The 22,829-nt window shown below is 36.0% G+C and overlaps 1 long non-coding RNA gene across 5 annotated transcripts in view; it reads left to right on the top strand.

The window, feature by feature from the left end:
* The window catches only part of LOC106037625 (uncharacterized), a 79,307-nt gene extending 69,327 nt beyond the window's left edge, over positions 1 to 9,980 (top strand). For 2 of the 5 annotated variants that reach the window (XR_007169229.2, XR_010834765.1), the window contains 3 exons: positions 433 to 471; positions 5,893 to 5,993; positions 7,659 to 9,980. This is a non-coding gene — a long non-coding RNA (uncharacterized lncRNA). The remainder of the gene's footprint in view (positions 1 to 432; positions 472 to 5,892; positions 5,994 to 7,658) is intronic. The other 3 variants (XR_010834766.1, XR_001208143.3, XR_001208142.3) reach the window with 3 other exon arrangements.
* Positions 9,981 to 22,829: the final 12,849 nt, after the last annotated feature.

The following is a 22,829-nucleotide window of genomic DNA, read 5'->3' as shown; positions in this document are numbered from 1 at the left end:
ACATTCAGAAGACAAAATTTGTTGAGGCAGTTTTCATGTAGATGAGATAGGATTGAAACTATAAGCCAAAAGAACAAACATTTCATATCATGACCACTCCAGAAATACATTTTTTTCCTGACTATAACTTTAAATATCTATTACACTTGTAACATATAAACCTTTCCTGACCTATGGCCTCTTGTGTTCTTCTACAGAAAATATTTCCTTTCTCATGTGCAGAGTTTTCCCTGTACTAACCTGAAGTTAAGTTCTTTAAAAATTGCTCTTTCCCCAGCTGGCTATTGTGCTACATGAAACACGTTCCAATTGTTTTTAATATAGTAAATCAGGAGTCACAGAAGCCTATTTAAAATAATTTTAGCTAAACATATATTACTGCTTCCACAAGCATAGCCTGAAATTTTCAGGAGTGCTTTTCTCTCTTTTCAGTGCCAGAGGGAATGGAAGGAAAAGCATAGTGCTTTAAAAGTGAGTGTCTTCCATCTGGTCAGTCACCCTTAAACCTACTTGAGTCTGCCGGGAATAGCCTAAGATTGTTTCTATTTTTCATCTGTAGTTAAAACACTAAGAGGCATAATGAGAACAGGAGCCTTTATAAAATTACTGACTGCCAGAATGATGAATTTGCTTTCTTCTATTAAAATGCTGCTGTGTTTTGGGTTTGATGTCATTTTATGCTGTTTGGCTATTAGTCTGCTTTTAAAGTGGCTGTTTGATTTTTATTTTTATTTTTTTTAAATATTATAGGAGCAGTATTCCTGCTGCTACACTTCAGGGTCTCACAGACTTTTCATTATAATGCTTTATTTTCTAGGCTTTGTGACTTACTGCAAAAAAAAATCTTCAGCCAAAAAATGGATCACAAAGTCTCAGTTTGGAAGTTTGTCAGGAACTCCTTGTTTAGGTTGATTAAAAATAAACTGAATTTTGATGAATTTTGTTTCAAGCTTTTTCTGAGAACGTATTATTTATACACATGAAAAATAATGAATTTCAGAATTATTCTCTGTGTCTAGATCATCTATCATTCTATAAGTTCTAGTCAAACATGAAAGATTTTATACTGATCATAGGAGTTTACCAGTACAACCCAGAGCTATTAAATCTCTTTGATACTCAAACCCGACATTTTCTAACTCATGTTTTTGAAAGCTTATTTTTTTTTTAGGTATATTTGAGTGTGTGTGTATGGTTATATGTTTCAGCAATATAACCATTTTGTTTCATAACCTGGAACTGTATTTATATTGTACCAAAACACAGAACATCAAATCCAGGATTTCACAGCCAAAAAAAATCAATAAAATCAAGACAACACAGCAGATTTATGATTGTGACTCCAGAATCCTTCAGTCTTTGGGCTTCTCCATATTCACCCTAATGTTAACAGAAATTCTAGGAGTACATATATCTTCCCTTCCCTTCCCTTCCCTTCCCTTCCCTTCCCTTCCCTTCCCTTCCCTTCCCTTCCCTTCCCTTCCCTTCCCTTCCCTTCCCTTCCCTTCCCTTCCCTTCCCTTCCCTTCCCTTCCCTTCCCTTCCCTTCCCTTCCCTTCCCTTCCCCCTTCCCTTCCCTTCCCTTCCCTTCCCTTCCCTTCCCTTCCCTTCCCTTCCCTTCCCTTCCCTTCCCTTCCCTTCCCTTCCCTTCCCTTCCCTTCCCTTCCCTTCCCTTCCCTTCCCTTCCCTTCCCTTCCCTTCCCTTCCCTCCCCTCCCCTCCCCTCCCCTCCCCTCCCCTCCCCTCCCCTCCCCTCCCCTCCCCTCCCCTCCCCTCCCCTCCCCTCCCCTCCCCTTCCCTCCCCTTCCCTTCCCTTCCCTTCCCTTCCCTTCCCTTCCCTTCCCTTCCCTTCCCTTCCCTTCCCTTCCCTTCCCTTCCCTTCCCTTCCCTTCCCTTCCCTTCCCTTCCCTTCCCTTCCCTTCCCTTCCCTTCCCTTCCCTTCCCTTCCCTTCCCTTCCCTTCCCTTCCCTTCCCTTCCCTTCCCTTCCCTTCCCTTCCCTTCCCTTCCCTTCCCTTCCCTTCCCTTCCCTTCCCTTCCCTTCCCTTCCCTTCCCTTCCCTTCCCTTCCCTTCCCTTCCCTTCCCTTCCCTTCCCTTCCCTTCCCTTCCCTTCCCTTCCCTTCCCTTCCCTTCCCTTCCCTTCCCTTCCCTTCCCTTCCCTTCCCTTCCCTTCCCTTCCCTTCCCTTCCCTTCCCCTCCCCTCCCCTCCCCTCCCCTCCCCTCCCCTCCCCTCCCCTTCCCCTTCCCCTTCCCCTTCCCCTTCCCCTTCCCCTTCCCCTTCCCCTTCCCCTTCCCCTTCCCCTTCCCCTTCCCCTTCCCCTTCCCCTTCCCCTTCCCCTTCCCCTTCCCCTTCCCCTTTTTTTCCCATGTTAGCTCCAGGAATAGTGAAAGCAGGACTTGTTAGAAACTCTCGTAGCTGTAGGAGAGGGATAATGTTTTGCTGTAGAAAAAAAGGATATTCCAGTGTTAACAGGTTAGCCCAGAGTTAACCTGCTAGAAACAGTTTGATTCCTTTTTCCTGCACAGGTTTCCTTCATAATCCCTTCTGGATAATATAAATTTTTCTATGCCTTATTTCCCTATCTTTATATTAGTATCTGCTTGGGGGTGCCCTGTGGTTAAATAAATGCTTTCCTCATTTTTTTTTTTTTTTTTCCATTGGAACTCTGATAATGCAGCAATATGTACTCATGTAAATACTGGAGAGGCCTTGCATTTTGCTGATCTGATGGCTGCAGCAGTTCACTAGCACAAGAAAGGATATAACTTGTTTAAGTTTTCCAGGCCTAATACGTTAAAAGCTTCAGTGTGTTTAATGTAAAGATGGAGTTTTCCTTCTAAGCCCTGGGTTCTTTCCTCTTTCACTTCTAGGCTACAACTATGCCTTCTAATGGAATAAAATTGTTGTTTCCTTGGACTGTAAATACTCTTCATGCTTATTTTTGTACGGAGGTCCATCTAAACAGTATGGAGTATTGCTGTTTTAAATGGGTTTACACTCCTATTAAGGTTAACATTTTGGGAGCTTTTTTAAAAGCCATGTCTGCTTGCACATGTGCCTGCGCAGGCCTTTGTTTCTATGTTTTAAAACCCCACAGATGACAGTCTGCATATGCAGACTGCGCAGACTTCTGTCAATGGCTCCGTGAAGGTCAATGACGCACAATCTGAGGAATAACCATTAATACCACTCAACGTAATGCCTTTAAGATGGAGCTTCATCACAGTTTATCATCCCTACAGCAAATCTATATATAGGTATTGAAGCCTGAAGTGGTGATTTTCAGGATTCATTTAGGCAAGGAAAACAGGTGCATGTATTTACATATATTCCATGAGGAACATATATTCCAGACGAACAATAGTCCAGCTGTAATATTGGCAATAGATTAAAATGATAAAATTCTTGTTATGGTCCAGTTTCTACTCTTTCATGCACATCTGCATTTTGGAGTTTAATTTGGCTTTCTGATTTTAACTCTTAAACTTCCTCAATGAAAATCATATACCTTCTTAAAGCATCTCGTGGGGGACATTTTATTTCATATGCACATCCATTTCAGGCATGCGCCTCTGAAAACTCAGATGAAGTAACAGAAATTTTGTCAACTCGGATATCCTATTAAGTACTAAACTTAGCAACTGACAAAGTGATAAAGAAGTGTTAACAGTCTTCATCTCCCTTGTTATCTCTAGGAACAATTGCTACCACATCTTCCTTGAAGAAGATCTTCCTTAAAAGGAGATTACATCAAATGTGCAAATATATCCAAATATTTTTAAATATTAAACCTTTAAGAAAGAAGTTTGCAACATTGTTGCAGAACAGAGCTTCTTTTGGTATGAAGCTATTTGCAAGCATTTTCACTCATTTTATGCTTTGATGCTGGCTTGAACGTGGGATGTTGTTTTCAAAGGACTATACTATCTGTACTGGTCCTAGGTTCCTGGGACTGAAGGTTGATGAAAAGAAGTAGGAGTGGTATCTGCAAGAATTTAATCTACAGCCTCTGAGAAAATACAGTATTTTATTTTCTTGACTGATTTACATAAACAGTGTTTGGCTTTTGATACTCCCTCCCAGAACTTGAGCATTGGCTGCTCTGTAGGTCCATTATTTTTGGTATCAGTTCTTGAGTGCTGGGAACTCAGGAGCTGCAGGGCTAAAAGAAGATATTCAAGATGATAAGTCAGCTTTTACTTAATGTAATTTTTAGTTTCAGCGTACATGAAACTGTCCATGTAAACACAGCAACTAAAGACTTTACTTCTTAAAATTGTCCTGGTGATAAACATAAAATAATATGAGGCTGCCCATTATCTCCTTAGCACTGGAGCTGATGGAGGAATTTAATTCTGTCCCTATTCATGGGCACAGTTTCAGGAAGCCCCTTAATTAACCAAATATCTTAAATATGTCTTTCTCACAATCCACAGAGTGACATTTTGTTTTAAAGTAATATCTATGACAATCAAATAGTTCAATAATTGTAATTAATGTAACCATTTAATTCTACTACTATTAACAGAAACCTACCTAAAACAGAATCTTAAACTATTGCATAGGAAAAAAATGTGACAAAAGCAGAGTTCCTCACTTCCATTTTATTGCAGATGTCAAAGCAAAGCAGCTGCAACTTTACTTGATGAAAATCTGGCTCTGTAATATCCTCAGCCTTAGTCCAGTGAGACTCAAGACTTCTTGTTATGGTCACATCAACTTTATAACTGGAACCTGTATTATGAATCATACTATAGTTCTGGGCAACTGAATGGGGCAACTCCAGGCTTATCCGCAGAGCCATATCTACAAAATCAAATTGATATAGCCATCAGTACCTAAGCTCCTGTCATTTGAACTGTGCATCAATCCTATGATTATAATGCTAGAACTGTTTTATCTCAACAGGCAGAGAAAGTGCTTGGATCATAAATGATCTCTGCCTGGATTGACAAGGCAACTTCCTATAATCTCTTCTGTTGCTTTCTCTCAGCCATCCTGTCTTAGTATAGCTGTAGTTATTGCCCGTCATTTCAAAGATATCCACCAGTTTCATTCTGCCCCGTTTATCCACTGGGTTCTCTGAAGTTCTGAGTTTTATACCTGAATACATGCAACATGGTCAACGTAATGAAATTTGAATATAGTTTTGTTGCAAGGAAAATTTTAGGAATGTCTTTTTACTTCATATAGAGTGAGCATGAATTTTAGCAAGGAGTTTTTTACCTTTTCTAATATAATACGCAAAATTTACAATCCCTGTTTTGCATATTTAACTGATAAGAAAAGCTTAGCTTTTTATATATGTCTAACAGCCTTAGCAGTCTGCTAAGATGGATAATACAGTCAGGGGCAAAATAAATGGAAATGGTTCAAAATTCAGTTAAATTTAAAAGCCTGTCAGTTTTCACTAGAAAAATTCCACTCCTATTTTGAAGGGGGAAGTTAGAGTCATAGAATCATAGAATCATTTAGGTTGGAAGGGACATCAAAGATTATCTAATTCCAACCCCCCCTGCCATGGACAGGGACACCTTCCATTAGACCAGGTTGCTTAAAGCCCCATCCAACCTGGCCTTGAATGGATTGAATGGGGCTTTGAACAGTAAGAGAGTTATCCTGGACCATTTTTGAGTCACTATGCTTGCAAAATTCCTATTAAGAAAGAATGATGAGTAAAGTGATGTAATAAATAAGGATACCCTCTGTTGGCAACACAAGCTCTGCCTGTACTGATGGAGGGTTCAAAGACCCTAAGCATGATCAAAGTAATTAAATAAGAAATAATGTGGATACATTTATTGCAGTCATAGCAGCAAATTCAGAATGATTTTTTTGTGTTTTTTTTTTTTAATTATTATTTTTTTTCTTAACTCATTCTTACTTTCTTGCAGGTTAAAGAAGACAGTAATATGTGTGTATGATTATGGTCCTCAGTCTCCAAAGTTCTCTTTTCTGGTGAATAAAATATAAATGAATTAGTAGATATTATTTGGTATGTTTTCACATGTCCTGTTTAACGCATCACACAATGATTGATTACTTAGGTAGCACAAGTCATGATTTTTTAAACAATCTTATAGCCTTTTTGAAGTTGTATTACACTACAGATGTTTTCTAACCTAACTTTGGCAGTCTCATAGCATGATGCACAGGAGCTATTTCTTCAGTTAAGTTTAACATGCATGCAGAAATAAACTTCTTGTGAATGCATGGTTTGTAAAGTCTTAAATGTGTGTCATGAAATATTTCCAGAAAGGGAACATTATTTGTACTTAGATATTATTTCTCACTTTGAAGCTTCTGTTCAGATTGTACAATTATGGTAGAAATCCAGTTCGTGAAAAAATGACCATAAAATTTAAGAATACAGCTTTTGAGAAATAGCTAATCCATCATGCTTTATATAAATACACAGCATTTATGTGTTCATTATGTTCCTTGAAGATATTTTTGTATGACGAAATTTGATGTAGCTCTTTGTGTGCCAAATTTAGTCTTCATTTTCAATAATTTAGACATAATCAAAGACAAATGGAATACAGAAGCAATCTACAAAAATATTTGTAGATGGTATGCTATGATATTTTGTGAAACTATTTTTAAAAAAATTATCTTCTTTCTCTCATTAAAGAGATTTCTTTTATGTGTCAGTGGGCCCCAAACTGTTCTCATTTAAAAATAATTCCATTTTATTCAATTCAAATGTAGAGAAGGTAAGAGAAAGGAATTTATCTGTGACTTTACCTTACATCTTAAAAACAAAAACAACTAAAAAACCACCTATACCTTAAATATACTGTTTAGCCTTGTGATAAACATGCAGTTTAGGACAGGGTATGAATGCTTCTTTTCATAAAAGAAAAGGAATGAGAATATTTGAAATGTAGGATTTCATAGCTTAGTAGAAATATTTGGAGAATGCTATGAAGCAGACTGAATTATGGAAGCACACAATAGGCAAAAAAAATAAAAATGACACAAGACAATTACTTAAAACATAGGAAACAAATACTAGCACAAAAGAGTTATTTCTCCTAATATTTTTTCGATCACAGCTATTGTAATTGCTGCTCTGTAAAGAATGGTTCCTATTAAATGGTGTTCCTAATGTTTCTTGGTTATTAGTCACAGAGCATCATTGCTGGAGACAGTCTAGAGATCATTTTCAGAATGTATACTCCTAGAGAATCTGCTTTGGCATTTTTCAAACAATTAATACTATTTAGCTGCCTGAGAGCTATCTGGCCCACTATTCAGATAGTTTTTCTGTCAATACTGCTGAAGTATTTTCCAGATTACATTTTCAATTGTTTGTTCTGTTACAACTGCTTCTGAATGAAATGCACTTTTGTGTCTGAAGTTGTATGGGTTTAGGAAACTTGTATAATGCCAATAGAGAGCAAATGCTGAAGAAATTATATTTATAGCTCCTCCTACCTGCCTCTTAAAATTACTTTCTCTTGATTTTAAGTTGGCACATTTTTGCACATTGATCTAGTTCTGAGGTTGGTTGTTCTTCACTTTCAGTACATGACTTGACAGTTTTTCATGTATGAAATTACTGTTAAGAAACAATATTAATAAAAAGAAGTGTGTTTTTTGTTGTTGCTGGTAGTTTTGTTGTTGTTGTTTCATGGTAGTTTTTTTTTTTTTGAAGAACCTGGAACAAATACAGAAAAAAGCATTGTCCCCTTCCACAGAGAAGTGGAAGAACAATCCACATGATTGACTTGCAACTGAGTAAGGACTAAGGAGCCTAAGATTAGGAGAACCTTCAGATAACACTTGTAAGGAATATATTCCTTGAGCTTGGAAATAAAGAGGAAGAAGAGGGAAATGGCCACAACTACAACAGCATATTGGAAAACCTAACAAATTTGTACTGAGAAAAGAAAGAAGCATAAAGACACAGAAATCAGAGCAAAACTACTTACATGCTCTAAGCAGCCTTAGTTGTGTTTTGTTTTCACTAAGCACTTTCCGTTGATAAAATTTCAATATCTAAGTCAAATCTCATTTCTGTCAAAAGCAGATAATATAATTGACTCAGAAGAGATCCAGAAGGCAAGTGTTATGTCAGTGTAAAACCTTAATTGTAGGAAATTGATGATTTGGAATTGAATAAAAGTGTTTTTCTTTTCTGTTGATCTTATTCTCTTTCAAATGATCACTACAAATGTTCCTGACTAAAATTATAAATGAATTGTTCTCAGGAACATTTAATGTTCTAATCCTTCTAATGTATTTTGTGAGTAAAAGTATGCCTGTGACTTGCTGGGAACCAAAAGCCTCATTTCCATTATTAAATGAAATTAACTAAACTATTTTGAGTTGTAAAGCTTTTAATGTGTTTATTGTGAAATGGCCACATTTTAAAATATTAAGATATTAATAACTCACATGAACAAAAATAATCAAATTAACCTTTGGTTTACAAATGTCGAAGGGCTTTCCAAGGGTTCAGCTTGTATGAATGGTTCAGAGAGGATTTCAAAACACTGCTTATCTAAATTATGAAAAGAAGTCATTGAACAGAAACTTTAATCAATTTTTGATGAGTTGCATATTGAAATCTAGTATTACTATATCAAAATGAAGGGGGAGGGGAGGGGGAATACCAGATAAAGTAATTTTTTTAGCTTCATTAAGGTGACTGGAACAATGCTGATTTATGCCAGCTTTGGATGTGAAAGCATTTTATCTAAATGTCCTGTTGTTAAACACTCCCCTGACCTTCTATTGGAATGTACCTGTAGGACAAATGGATTTATCAAGTTTATATCCTTACAGAAAATTACATAGTCAAAACACTGTTTATGTAAGGATTCTTGTGGTAATGAGACTCCTGTTTGGGTGGTTGCATTAGCTTTCAGTCCAAGCTTAAAATTCCTGATGCCTCTTAAAGGGAAATTAAAATCTCTTACTGGAGCCTACGTTTTTTTGATTGCTTGTTTTTCTCTTTTTGCTCTTTATCCTCTAGCTGAGCTCCCTGTTCCTGATGTGGCTGGGAGTGGCACAAATGCACACATTTCTAAGAGGGAAAAAAAATATAGTACTTTTTTTTAAGAAAGCAGGCATCTCAAAAATGAGATTTGTGGAGCAAGCTTGAAATTCATAGAGCAAGCTTGAATAAAGATGCTTCTCACAACAGTGTTCATGGAGAGATACGTAGATTTTTGTGGTGATTAAGTTTTTTAGGGAGGTATTTTATGGTGTCTGATCTAGAATTGTGCCAGAATTTTTGTTTTTCTTAGGAGGAGTGAGTGCAGAGAATGGCTTCAGAAATTCAGAGGAGCTCAAATTCATACTTTTGAATGCCAAGATGTGAAAAGAGTGGTTATGGGATCCCAAATACCAGTGCTTCCTTGATATGGTTCTGCATGTTTATGACAGGGAATGCTGTTACTTATGTACCTTACCTATCTTGGTTGAGAAATTAGCTAAGTTAGATAGAAGTTAGAAGTTAGAGTCTTGACTAGTTTTACCTACTCAATGTAGAGCACTTAGATATCTGTGTAGCCAGAAAAGTCAATTTTTCCTTAGCAAAGCGAAAAATAAATTGAAACAATTATGGGCCTTTGCCTTTTATTTCATTTTCCTTTTTAGTTGTTTCTACTGTCCAATGTGTAAAAAGAACACATTAAGTGAAAGTCAAATTCATTTTAAATCATCACTGGGATGTCAATTTTCTGTCAGTTTTGTACTGCCATGTTTCATAATCCTCATAGATGGGGAAGGGAGGAAAAAGCATTTCAGGTTCAAGAATGGAAGAAAATATATTGTTTGTCCTGTTCTCAAGACTATGAGAGTCAGGTAATAGGCAGAGTATAAGTAGGGAGAAATGAATAATCTATTTTTACCTGTTGTTGGGAACAGAATTGTGAGTGGATATTTTAAATCTGACTGACATTTTCTTAAAGTTCATTTTTAGTAGAGGAAAGGACTGTCAGGTGGTACTTAGGAAAACTATAACATTTGCTGATACAGTTTTCCAGGACAGACCCTGTTCTTATGTGAATCCAGACATACTACCATTCTCTTAGCATGTTTTATATTCTAACACAAATACCACAATACCCTCACGTTGCTTCAGTCTGTTTCAAAAAATCTACAATTTTATATTGCAATCAAAAGATTCTGATCAAATGGGATTCCTACTGATTTGAAGAGACCTCATGTTATGTGCATAGCAAGCCATTTGAATTCATGTATTTTCTTTTCCATTATGACATGTTATTTTCTGTTTTGTTTTTTTTTTTTTTTTTTTTTTTTTTTTTTTTTACCTCATCTCCCTTAACTGTCATCTAAATACCAGAGATTTGGTATGTTCTGCTAAAAAATGGGGGGGGGGGGGGGGGGGGGGAGGGTGTTATTTTTTAATTTTTAAAGCCATACAAATGTGTGATAATAGACACCATGGATGTGCTTGCTAGGAAGATTTTAGGAATTTAATTCCTATACTTATACTTTCTCTGTGCTGGTAACCTGTTGACAAACACTTGCTGTTGCAGAAAAAAACAGAGATGTGCTATTTAAGAGTTTCACTCTAGGAACTTTCTAATCCCCTGCCAAATGCCAAAACCCTCCAAATCTGAAAGCAAAAACTCATGAGCCAGGACAAATGAAGGAGTTCTCTGAAGAATCTGACATTTCTTCATTTACTACCAAAAATAAAGCCATGACACCTTGACATCAGATTAGCTGCAAAGTCATTAAGCTTCTTCCCCACTCCAGCTTCATGCCAACCAACTTTTCATGTAGTTCCAGTTATGTCCAGGGAATTGCTGGGTAGGTTATCATGAATAGACACTTAAGAGACAATGAGGAGAAAAAAATAAAATAGTAACCGGGGAAACCTGTTATCTTAAATCTAGGTAAAGTGTTTGATACCCAAATGGTTTTTTGTTTTGTTTTGTTTTGTTTTGTTTTTGGTTGTTTGTTATTGAGTACCTGAAGATGAACAGGAGTATTTTTTCATCAATATTCAGCACAGTGGCATGAAAGAGTTGTATCTTCAGCCACTGACATATATTCGCCCACCAACAGTTACAGTAAACTCACATAAAGCTCGGGGAATACCGAAGAAACAAAGAAATAAAACACAATTTAGCTGAGCTGGGGATTATCATTCTTGGATTCCTTCCCAACTGGATTTCAATGTACAAGTGACTTCAGTAGGCACTTTATATTTGCATAGGTTACAAATCTAGGATAACCGGAACATACCAGGCAGTCTGACATCACTCCTCTTAATTATCTACTCTCTAGCCAGCAGGTACTTCAGGTTTAAGTTCTGGAATGTATGGCAGGTGTAAAGGATGATTCTGAGTCAAAAACACAGCACAGAAGTGAAAGACAATACTGACTACATCCAAATTACATATGACTAATTCTAGTTTAAAATACTTCAGGCTTACGCGAGCAATATAAAGCAAATAAGGAAAACATCCTAGGGTGAAACAAGGAACTTATGCATATAGGTTTGCTGGTTGACCAGAATTGTGCAGTAGAATGTATAATATCTATGCTCATAGGAAGTTATTCACTTTCCTTTTTGGAATGAGATTAGCTTAAATTGGTTTTAATTTGAAATTAAAGCAAAACTGCCTTGTAGCAATTTAAGTCCTTGAAAATCATTTTACTGATTTGTGTATTTTCGTAGGGTGTTTTCAGCTACTTTAATGACTCTCCTTCTGTGGCTGGATCACAAGTAAGGCACGGTGTGGCTGCAAATATTCTACAATAAAATATTGTGGAGCATGTGCTTAAAACTGTTTTTTTGTTTGTTTGTTTGTTTTTTTAATTTCCTCTTTAAAAGATGTGGCTGTACATCCAGGAAGATTCATGGCAGAAGGCCATGAATAGCGGTGTTTTCACCATTTCTTATTTACATTTTCAAAGTCTCTTATATGATTCATTATGCACTGAAATTTTACATACATTTGTTACTGGTTTTAGTTATAACTGCAGACGATTAGAAGAGAAATTCTGAAGCTTCGCTTGAGCAGGCAAAATGCATCATACTCTACATGAAATAACTATTCTGTTCTTTCTCATGCAGAAACTAAAGCAGTGACAGATGTACACACTTCCCTTTATAATGCTGTCTGTGTGGGAAAAAGTAACCATTCTGGTTCGGCTATTTCAGTTTAGAGAAGTAGTACATTTGATCCCTGATATATAGAATATGGCTGTAACCATTCAGCTGGCCTACAGAAGCTAGTAGGTGACACATAGAAGATACTCAGTTTTTAGCAGAATTTGGCTCTACTAAAGAGATATATATACATAATGCGTGTTCATAATATTGCACTACTTCACTCTCTGCATGCATGTGTACAGACACACACAAAACACTAGGAAAGAGGTTTTAAAAATGATTCCAGGTCAAAGAACTCTGTGCTGTCCAGACATTCATGAGAGTTGCAGCATGTACATCTTTATTTTATTTATTTATTTATTTATTTTGATTTAGCAAACTGCAGCTTGTTACAGGTGTAAGCTAAGACGATTTGGTAATCTGTATATTTGGAGGATGTACAAATTTGTAAGGTTTTAAGCAGAAGATGAATGAAAAGGGGAGGCAGATGGAATGGGACAAGAACATGTTGTATGGGAGAGTCCTAATAAGTATCTAATACATCAAATGAGAGCTGGGATTTTGTGCTGGTGAAAAAGCTTAAATTTAACAAGAGAATTCTAATTTAGACTGGGAAAACATTTGCAACACTGATGCAATTGAGCATTAGGAAATGTTTGCCTAGAGAGACTGTAATTCACTTGCATTAACAGACTGTAATTTCAAATGGTGTTAGAAGTCTGTTAGGAAAGGCATGGACATGCTTTAGGGGACCCTCTTGAGGTCCTTTCCAAAGGAGTCTTCTACTATATCAACAGCTCCTCATGAAGCACTTCTATTCAATGTGTAAAATGCAGACTTTGTATTGAGTATTAAGACTCTCTCTGTACCTATTTCCACACTCAACTGTCCATTCTAAGCTTTTTATGACAACTTCAGGAGCTCTTAGTGTCATCCTGATATTGAATGGTATTTGTTTTGCAGGCATGTCAAGTGATTTTTCTGAGCCAGTTTAATTCAATGCCTTTGGCAGTCTCTATGGCCATGTATGTACTATACCTGTTGTTACTCTTCAGTTCCCTGGAAAGAAAGCTGGAAAAGCAGCTTAGAAGGAAGGTACTATAAAATAGTGTGAATAATGGGAAATCAGGACAGGCATGTTATGGAGTGAACTTATTCAGTATCCTAGACATATATCATCAGAGAGAAACTGCTCTGGCTGAAGGCATGCTCACATATTGTGTATTTTACTCGGATCTTTTGTGAATCTCAGTAAGTGGATTCAGAGGAAAAAAATCAATGACAAGACATGTGGATTCTAATTATTTTAGAGGCTGAATTCTTTGACTAGGCAATTCTGGTAGAACTGTGGCTCAGAGCACTCATACTAACACATTTTATTATTCAAGCCATTTAGTTTACTTCTTGATTTATTTTCTTGCATTAGTGAAGCAGGGGGTCACCCTGAGGCTCTAATTTATTAATTTCTACACTACTCTACATCAAGCAAATGATATTTGAGTGCCCATTGCTTCCATTTTCCTAATATATATTTTCTAAAAATATATATTTTTTTATTTATAGCAACTTAATTCTTAATGTAGCAACATTATTTCCCCATATTCCAATTCACTTGCCCTTTTTAATATAAAGCATAAAAGATGCTCTATGTGCTTCCATCCTTTTCTACAGTGTACTAACTCATTAGACTAAGCAGAACAGTTTGCAGTGGTTTTACTACAACTTATTTTTAGTTCGTAAAGTCAAATATAAAAACAAGTATATACATATGAAAAATCACAAACCATTTTCTATTTCATCTTAAGGAAAATATTTCAGCATTTTTGTTTGTGAATTGCCATTTCAAAATTGCCATGTAACTCTTTGGAATTTATGCCATGTCACTTCAACAAAATGTATTTACCAACTCTTCTATGTTCTTGCAATAGACAAGAAATACCCAGATATTTGGTGTAAGTATAAATGCACTTTGTTGTGAGTTTGCTATGCATTCAGAATTTCTATGATATCTTATGAGGGGAAAACAACAACAATAACAACAAAAGAACAAAACAAAAACAACAAAAAAAAACTTTTTTCCATTCACTATTGTCAAGATGTACAATGGTGTCCTATTTTAGTATCTTAGCTTTTCATGAAAAGGTTAACTAGAGCAGTTTTGATGTTAGTGTGGTACGATTCATATAGCCATACAGAACTCAACTGAAGCAATTAAATGCAGAAAAAAAATCCATTTAACAAATTCATTGTTGGTTAAACTCTCCAACAGTACAGAGACAACTGACAGTAATGTGAATGCATCCTTTTGTTTCTCAAGTGTCAGACCAAGTGTTAATGAGATCCCACTGGTGGAATCTTACTAGTATTCGTATACTGTATTGTATAGCTCACAGTTCCCAGAGACAAACTTCGTGTAAGGGCACAAATATTTACATTCCAGAGGCCTCAGCCTACCTGCCCTCAAGGATGAACCTGGCCTCCAGATCAAGATGATTATCAAAATGTCAAAATTAGCAGCTATTTGTCCGCTGTTTCTTTCCCATTCTTTGCCCTAAAAGCAACAACCTTCTATCCACTTTGCCTCCTTCCTCAATACAATTTCTCTTCCAGTTCACTGGCAATATTGATGGGCAGATAATAGCTTTTAGCAAAAGTATGTTAGAACTGGAATAAACCATTGTGCTAATGAAATTGTGTGCATTTGGTTAAAAGCAAAGAAAGCATCTCTCTAGACAAAGAATGTTATTGGTGTTTAGCTCATTACCAGTGATAGCTTGGGTAGGAGTTATTGTAATTAATTTATTCTAGTTTTATTAGATAATCTGTTTGTTGGGACATTAAAGAAAAATCAAACTTCAGAAGCTCATCCTAGGAGCTACACTGATATCTTTAATGATATATGAAGCAATATGCAAGCTGCTAACGTATTTCTGCATGTGCAGGGTTTTGCTGTTATAATGCTACATTTTAGCTTTTCTTTGGGATGTCTGACTCACTTGACCACAGTCACAGCATAGAATTTAACTCAGAAAGAGGCACCTTTTAAAATGTCTAATATCTACTCAGTGTGTGTGAATGAAGGAAGCTATGAGGTACTTCCTATTACTGACTGCCTACTTAATGCCCTCTTCAGAATACCACTCTAAAATACTTTCATATTATAATTGCTGTCTTGAAAGCTACAAATTTGTTCTTTTCCTTTTTACTCCATCTTTAAATATTGGAGAAGGCTATGTGTGTGTGTGTTTTGATTGTTGTTTCCTTGACATAGAAATTAACACAAAAATAGAGGGACTAAATTGAGAGAAAGCAAAGAGGTAGCTTGAAATGAACACTTGGGGAATGTTCTGAGCTCAGTAAAAATTGGTGCTAATGCCCCAATCTCCCTTCAGCTTGTGCAATAGCATTTGACTTCTTATTTTATTTCCTATTTTCTGCTAAGAGTTTAACTGTCTGCACTGTCATTGCAAAACCCTTCAAGTTTTAAGTTCATCTTTATTTCCAGACCTTGTGAAGTGTTGAGAATGATTCTTGTCAACTAGGTAGCTAAGGCTAGCTTCTTTCTCCTTTTGCTCTCCCTCCAGCCTCTATCAAACTTTCTCATCCCCATTTCACACATGTACAGCTGAAAGACTCCCCCTTTTTCTGTTTAAGGCTCTGCACTACACAAAGATACCACATCAACTTGGCAACTGGAAGTCTAAGGGAGAGCAGCTGTAGCTGTATCCAAAACGAGATTTAGGAGATAACAGAAAAACTAGATATGCCCATATGGAAGGAAGTTGTCCCTTTAAAAGCTGCTTAGATATTGTAGGTTAAACAAAACCTACCTGCTGTCTCTTGGAATTCTGTAGAGATCATCAGCTTTTCTAAATATATGAACAGTAGGTGAGGAATATCGGTTTTGTCTTACTGGAGGCAGTGTTGCGCAGAAAGATGCAGCAGAAGACAGAATAAAGGGAATATTTGTGACAAAAGGCTAACAGTCATCTTCATCTCAACCTTTTCAAGTCTTGTATACGCCTACTCAGCGGTACGTAATAAGAGATTTTTATTTTTTTTTTCTGGCACACAGTTGATACCTTTCTGACTTCTGTAACCACTAATTCAGGAAGTACAAACAGCACACCATCTGCTTCATTTCTTCATTAGAATATACTCAGTGATGACTATTCAAACTTCTTTTGCAAAGCTCAGCTAATTTGGACTGCTGCAGGCACTTATACATCATTATTTTTACAGTAGCATATGCCTTTCCTAGCATAAATGCTAATTTTTGGTGCTGCGAATATCTAAAACAACTGTGTTTTAGATTGGAATATTCCAGAGCATGCCTTCCTTTCTTTACAAACATACCCAGAAGATATCTTTTACCTAATCACAACTAATGTTTTAAATAGTAGAATTCCCAAAGTCAGCTCAATATACTTCAGTATGGGCAGGGATGAAGGGGTGGGGAGCATTAGGAAAAATAATGTTCCTTGTCTGTTAGAGCTAAGGATCCAGTTTTGGAGGATATAATATACTGGTTAATTTCTAGAAGAATGTAATACCACAGCAATACTATTTTCATCTAGAAGCTCTTCTTTTTTCCATCATGGGACTGCTTACAGATACTACTGAGGATGTGGCTAAAGCATGAAAGATGTGGATGTCCATAGTATAGGAAATGGTTGTTAAAATGTTCATGTGCCTGAAAGTTCCTGTTTACCTCGGGGATACCTGGTATGATATAACAGAAGGCTTTGGAGTTGGTATGAGTATAATATAAGAAGGTGCCATCAAGAATAAATGACAGTCTTTCCCCTTTGATGCCTTCCTCAACCTTACAACAGATTAGTTCTCCTCTTGAAACTGTTGCTGAACCTCTGCCAAAAGGTCCTTCAGATGAGCTAACACCCTCCTCAAGTCATTAAGAGTGCTATTGCCAATGTATAGCTGATTATAGAATGAAGATGTAGTGTATTTACATTCTTTTGACCTTAAGTTAATTAAAAATATGAAGATAATTTTTATTACCCTCTCTGTGTGAGCCTTAATATGATTATTTCTCACTGAAGGGCACAAAAGGGTGATAGTGAGCTAAAAATTGCTTTTGTCAGTCTATAGATCTCCCATAACAAACTGGAGATTCCTCTTTTTCCCATCCAGCTTGCCAACTAGCCTTGGAGGTTAGGTGCGAGAAGGATTTTTAATTCTGCCAACTCTGCTATTCCAGGAAAACTGACTTTTACACAGACACAAAAGCCTAATTTTTACAGCTGTAACTCAAAATATAATGGGCTTAAGTAGTCATTTCTCGTCAACACAGAGTAGCTAGACTCTGTTAATCATATACTTAACTAGCCTAATGATTTTACAAACCAAGCAGAGGAATATAGACAGTTTCCTATGAGCTGCAGAGACCAATGAAGTAGTTGTCAGTGCTGGTAGATATTAGGATTTTCTGTAGGTTTAAAACATAAAATATTTATAACATATTATAATATTATAACATACTATGATCTTTAGAAACCTAAAAAGGAAAGTGTAAGAATAACCCCAGAATAGCTATGATTTCCACAAAGGTGAACCAAGATATGGAAATTATGAGGCTGTGTCTCCTGAAAATTTTGTATTGGGAAAGAGCAAGAATTTGAAAGGGGAAAAAAGAAATCTGATCATTTCAAGAAGTAGATCTGGATATAGAAGTTGTTTCAAATAGCTGTGCTGATCCATTTTTTTGTCAGAAATTTTCAGTACAGAAAATAAGATTTTTCAGTCATGCTATTTTATCAATTATGTCAACTGCTATCTCTTTGGGAGCAAATGGAATAAAAAAGATGCAAAAACATGGTGTTTGTGTGCAACCAGAACAAAGAAAGTGTGTGTGTATTTGTGTGTGATATGTGTAAATCTAGACATGTTTTGTTTTTTGTTAAAAAAGAAAGCTGGGGGGAGGGGAGGGAGGGGGGAATTAGCCCTGCTAAATTTATGGTGCTATCTGTTATGCAGTTTAAATGTAAAATCTGCAGACGGAAATCCAAACAATTATATTCTATACTGTATACTGCACATTTCCCAAAGTCATGCAGTTTGTCTCTCTCTTTTTTTTTTTTTTCCAATACTTTAGCAGGTTACAAAGGCTGATAAAGGAACAGGATGCATTGCAATGTTGTCATCTGTCCACAAAATGTAAATCCATTTTGGGCCTTGAATGTTGTGGATCCAACTTTCCCAGCCACTTTCCTAGCACTGTTGACATGGCTAACAGTAATGAAGTCAAGTAGCAGTTTCAGTCTCTCTTTGCATAGTTGCAAATTACCAGAGAGGAGCCAAAGTGCAATCTAGTTGGATCCAAGCTCTAAACTCCAGGTAGTTTCATTTTATGATTAATAATACACATGGTTCATTTTCAATTATGTAGTTTAGTTTCTTTTTGTATAATGCAATCATAGACATGCAATGTATTTCTCAGATCTAAATAAACTATTTCAAAAGAGACACTAAAATCCATGATTAATTACATTATAATGCTCAAATCAGATTCTGTTTTGTGGCTGGTCAAAAAAACAGTTTCATTACAAGATTAGAAACCTTTTAAAATTAAGTAGCAATGGACATCCGTAGATGTACAAGCTAACACTAACACAGTTAAGGATGTATGATTACTAAACCATATCTTCAGAAGGTTATACCTTGGCCACAAAGCTTTATCCTGTCTTTTTGCATATAATTGAGTTTTCATCACAAGGTAGACTCTTTTTTTTTTAATATAAAATTGGAAAGATATTTTCCAGAAGTTTATTCTTTGGTTTGAAGGGCTGAATTTACAAAGATTTGGCTCTTGACTTCTTGACTTTCTGCTAAAATATATTAAAACAATATTCCCCCTCCCAACTCCCTCCAGTGCCACAATTTGAGTGATCTGAGTGATTTGTATTGGCCTATACAAGATTAGCAACTAGCATATGAGAAAATTCTGTACTGTTTACTTAACTTTGACTTGTTGAAATCTGTCTATTAATGTTTTGCGTGAAAACTTTGGTATTATTCTTGTTTAGGAGCACTGCAGAAAGACTTCCTGTTTTCAGTGGGCAAATCAATGACTTTCATGTAGAAATGTCTCCTAATCTTTTTGGCTTTTCATTTATATTTTTATATTAAAGTAATTAAATAATACTAGCCCAAATCTTGGTTATATAATTTAATTCTATTAAATCATATGATACATGGACTAAATAAAAAGCTCGTATTCTCTACAAGCAATGACTTTTAATAACATTTACTGTAACTTTCCTGAGATGATGCAATATAATCCAAATTTTGTACTAACTCATTAATTTTTTAATTTATTTTAAAATGTTTTAAAATGTAAGTATTGCTATAACATTGAATTTCTTTATAAGTTTCTAAGTTTTACACAGCATGAAAGGGGTTAATAGAGGAAGCAATCAAGGAACAACTGAAAGGTTGCCCAATGTCAGAGGTAAAGATTAGGAACAGTTAAATAAAATAGACATTTATCGTGGATGGAGTGGAGTTAGTGAGACTTGTTCCTCAACTAACAGTGAGCTAAGGGTTCAGAATTTGCTGCACTGAAAGTAGACTTAGGAGGGCTTTTATTAACGTGATGCGTGAGAAAACAATGGTGTTATAGCAACATTTTAGTCGGATGCCTTTTTAAGAGGAATGATCTTCGCGTGTTATATAATCCTCATAATGTGAATCTAAATAAATATTGGGAATCAATAGGCCAAGAAAGTTTCAGCTTCTTCTTACTAGGTGAAAGCATGCTAGATGCTATGAAGATGCATTGAATTTACAGTACATCAAATAATGAAATTTGTTTTTCTGGCATAACTCAAACTATGGTTCAGCTTACATTATTATCTACTGAGCCTAGTAATTCTGTGTTCAGCTGAAATAATGGTATCTTCCTGCAAAATAAACAAACAAACAAATGAAGGATCAACCTCTTATCTGGCCATAATGAGGAAAAACTAGAATAAAAGTGGAAGCAAAAATTTAGTACAGTATACACAATGTAGAAAGAAAACAGTCATGTCTCTTAAACAGAGAAGCTGGTCTGATTTGCTAAAATGTTTCGGCTTCTGCATGTGGGCTATAACAGCAACCTAGAAAGTATATCATGATTATGTTTCTTAATTACTGCAGAAACTATAAGAAGCTCCACCTACTCATTTTACTGATTGGAGTGACTGGTATCTGAAACATGCGAAAGCCTAGCCAAAAGACATTTTAAGTAGTTCATAGACTTCCAGCAGCCTTCAGCATGTGTCTCAAACCAGGTGTTTCAAGGTTACCTACGGCTGTTTTGAAGCACAGAATTATCTAGGTTGAAACTCTTTTTCTGAAAATCTGTATCTAAGCTAGACTCTCATCTCCATAGATAAGGGTGTTTTCTGTTTAGTAGGGGAATTTTGACACAGTTTTAACCCAGACCAGGACACCTCCATTCTTCTGAACTTCACAAGATGGAGTATTTTGCAGAGGTCAGTTTTTTAGCACTTTTCTAATCAGTAGGCTAGGTCTTCAGGTGGTGTAAAACAGTCTTGGGTCATCTTACTTCAGCTGTCAACACTGATTTACACCAACTGAGAATTTGCTTCTCTATTTAATTCATCTCCTGTTGTGTTTCTTTCTTGCTGTCATCTGATGTTTGTATTCTATCCACATATCTTCCAGGTTACTGTCTAAAGTCTATGCAGAATGAAAGAAAATTGTAAGTGATGTTACAATTGATGTTCTTTATGGGATCTAGCCAAGTGGTACTCAGTGCAGGATCCAATTTGGGGGTAGGACATAAAATAGCTTTTATATCAACTTCATGTATTTGATTCTATAGCTGACTAACTGCTGAGTGGGCCCTTCAGCTCAAATTAAATCACCCTGTGGTATCAGAAAGAACCAATTCTAAAGAGCATCTAGAATGTGTGACTTCCTATTTTCTCCTTTTTCCAGGTGAGTAGTTTTTATTCCCCAGGGACTGCTAACTTCAGTTTTGTGTGGTAGTTATTCCACCTTTTACTACTAGGAAAAGCCTGAGAGAACTAACATAATCAACTGGAAAAACATAAAATAGAGGGAAGAGACTCTTTTAGCTAGATCTTTCTTTGCATCTAATGGGAAAGATAAGTCTCTATTCCATGTGCTTCGGAAACTATATCTCATTTTGCTTCTTTGTTCTTAATGTCTTAGTAATAAAATGAATCATGTACCTTAAACCTCAAAATAATGTGCTGGCCCTCTTTCAGCCGACAAAACTAGTTTTCTGCAGTAGCTTCTCCTTGGGATCAAATACACTGTTAATGTAGTATGGATGTATACACAGATTGAAATGTGTATGTATTTTTTTGTTTCCCGTGCTGTGACTGGAATGTATTAGTGATTTGGATGTTGGAAATTATACTCTTCACTTCAGGCTTCATTGCAACAGCAGGGTTCTTAATTTCTCTGTTTTCCTGGTGATGCTCATCATCAGCGTCCATCTGGTAGTATGTTGATGAAAAGAGCTAGTGATGATACACCATTTTCCAGTTGAAAGAAGATTGATTTTTTGGTCTAGATGTAGGTAGGAAAGAATAGATTAAGTAGCCAATGTGTGACTGGACCGAAACTCGAGTTTGGTTCATACATAAAGCTGACATGGGGAAGATATTCCCATGTGTAAAAGATTATCTCAGACAAGTTTTGTCCTCATGGCTTCACTTTCCTATTTGTGAAAAGAAGCAGTAACCATCACTGGCCTATTGTCTTTTTCATCTGTAGAACGTTTATAAGTACTGTTCCATTTTTTGGCAGTAAGTCAACTGAAGCCCAGGAATGTGGGTTGTGGGGTTACTTTTGTTTCCCCTGATGTTATCAGGAATGTTTATGCTTGATCACTGGTAAGCTTGTCATCACTACTCTCTTCCTCACTTCACTTGATCCCACTAACCTTTTTTAGTCCTTTCTTATTTGCTTGAAATCAGAAACCACCAAGACACTTTGAAGAATCTGGTCAACTTGCAGCGAATAAAATGCCTCTGAAGAAACCTCACATAAAAATCTGTTGGAAGATTTACTCTTTAATCTTAAAGTCTTTAAGATACAAGTATAAAGTAAGCCAATGGGTTTGAGAAACCCACTCTGACTTTTCCTTTAGGATGTACCTTTAGCTCAAGGACACTTTGGATCAAAGATGTCTTGATTTTATTTACTTATTTATTTATCCTGGTGTTTGATCAGAATTGGCATTTAAGTGAAAAGTTTCTTTGAAAGTTCTCTTTGACTTAAATATCTACTTTCTTTTTTCAGTATATTGTCTTGATTAATTAGAGGAACTGAATAATTTACTGTTGTCTTGTACTACCTATTTTTTTTCTAAAATCTGTCCTCTGATGGCACTAATTCAAAACAACCTGTTCTTAAAACAACAAAAGCGCCAACTTTATGTTTCTTTAATTTCAGTGACTATAGAAGAGTTATTTTGAGTTATGAAGCAGTTATCATGTAAAAATAAACCTACACCACTATGGTGTGGGAAGAAAAAACAATAAATGCTTTCTGTAACATTTATAAATAGTTAGGTTTTTTGTTTGTTTGTTTTCAACCATAGGATCTGAGATTGTCATATCAAATTGAGTTCATGAGTATGCTGTAATAATTATCTGCCTTTTTTTTTTTGCTTTGTTGAAATTATATTATGAACTCCATGATTTTTATCTAGTCTCCACCAACAAGATA

The sequence above is a fragment of the Anser cygnoides genome, chromosome 13, assembly GCF_040182565.1.
Source record: "Anser cygnoides isolate HZ-2024a breed goose chromosome 13, Taihu_goose_T2T_genome, whole genome shotgun sequence".
NCBI classification, from domain to species: domain Eukaryota; kingdom Metazoa; phylum Chordata; class Aves; order Anseriformes; family Anatidae; genus Anser; species Anser cygnoides.
The sequence above is the reverse complement of the archived record's forward strand: the minus strand, read 5'-3'. Positions and strand labels throughout refer to the sequence as shown.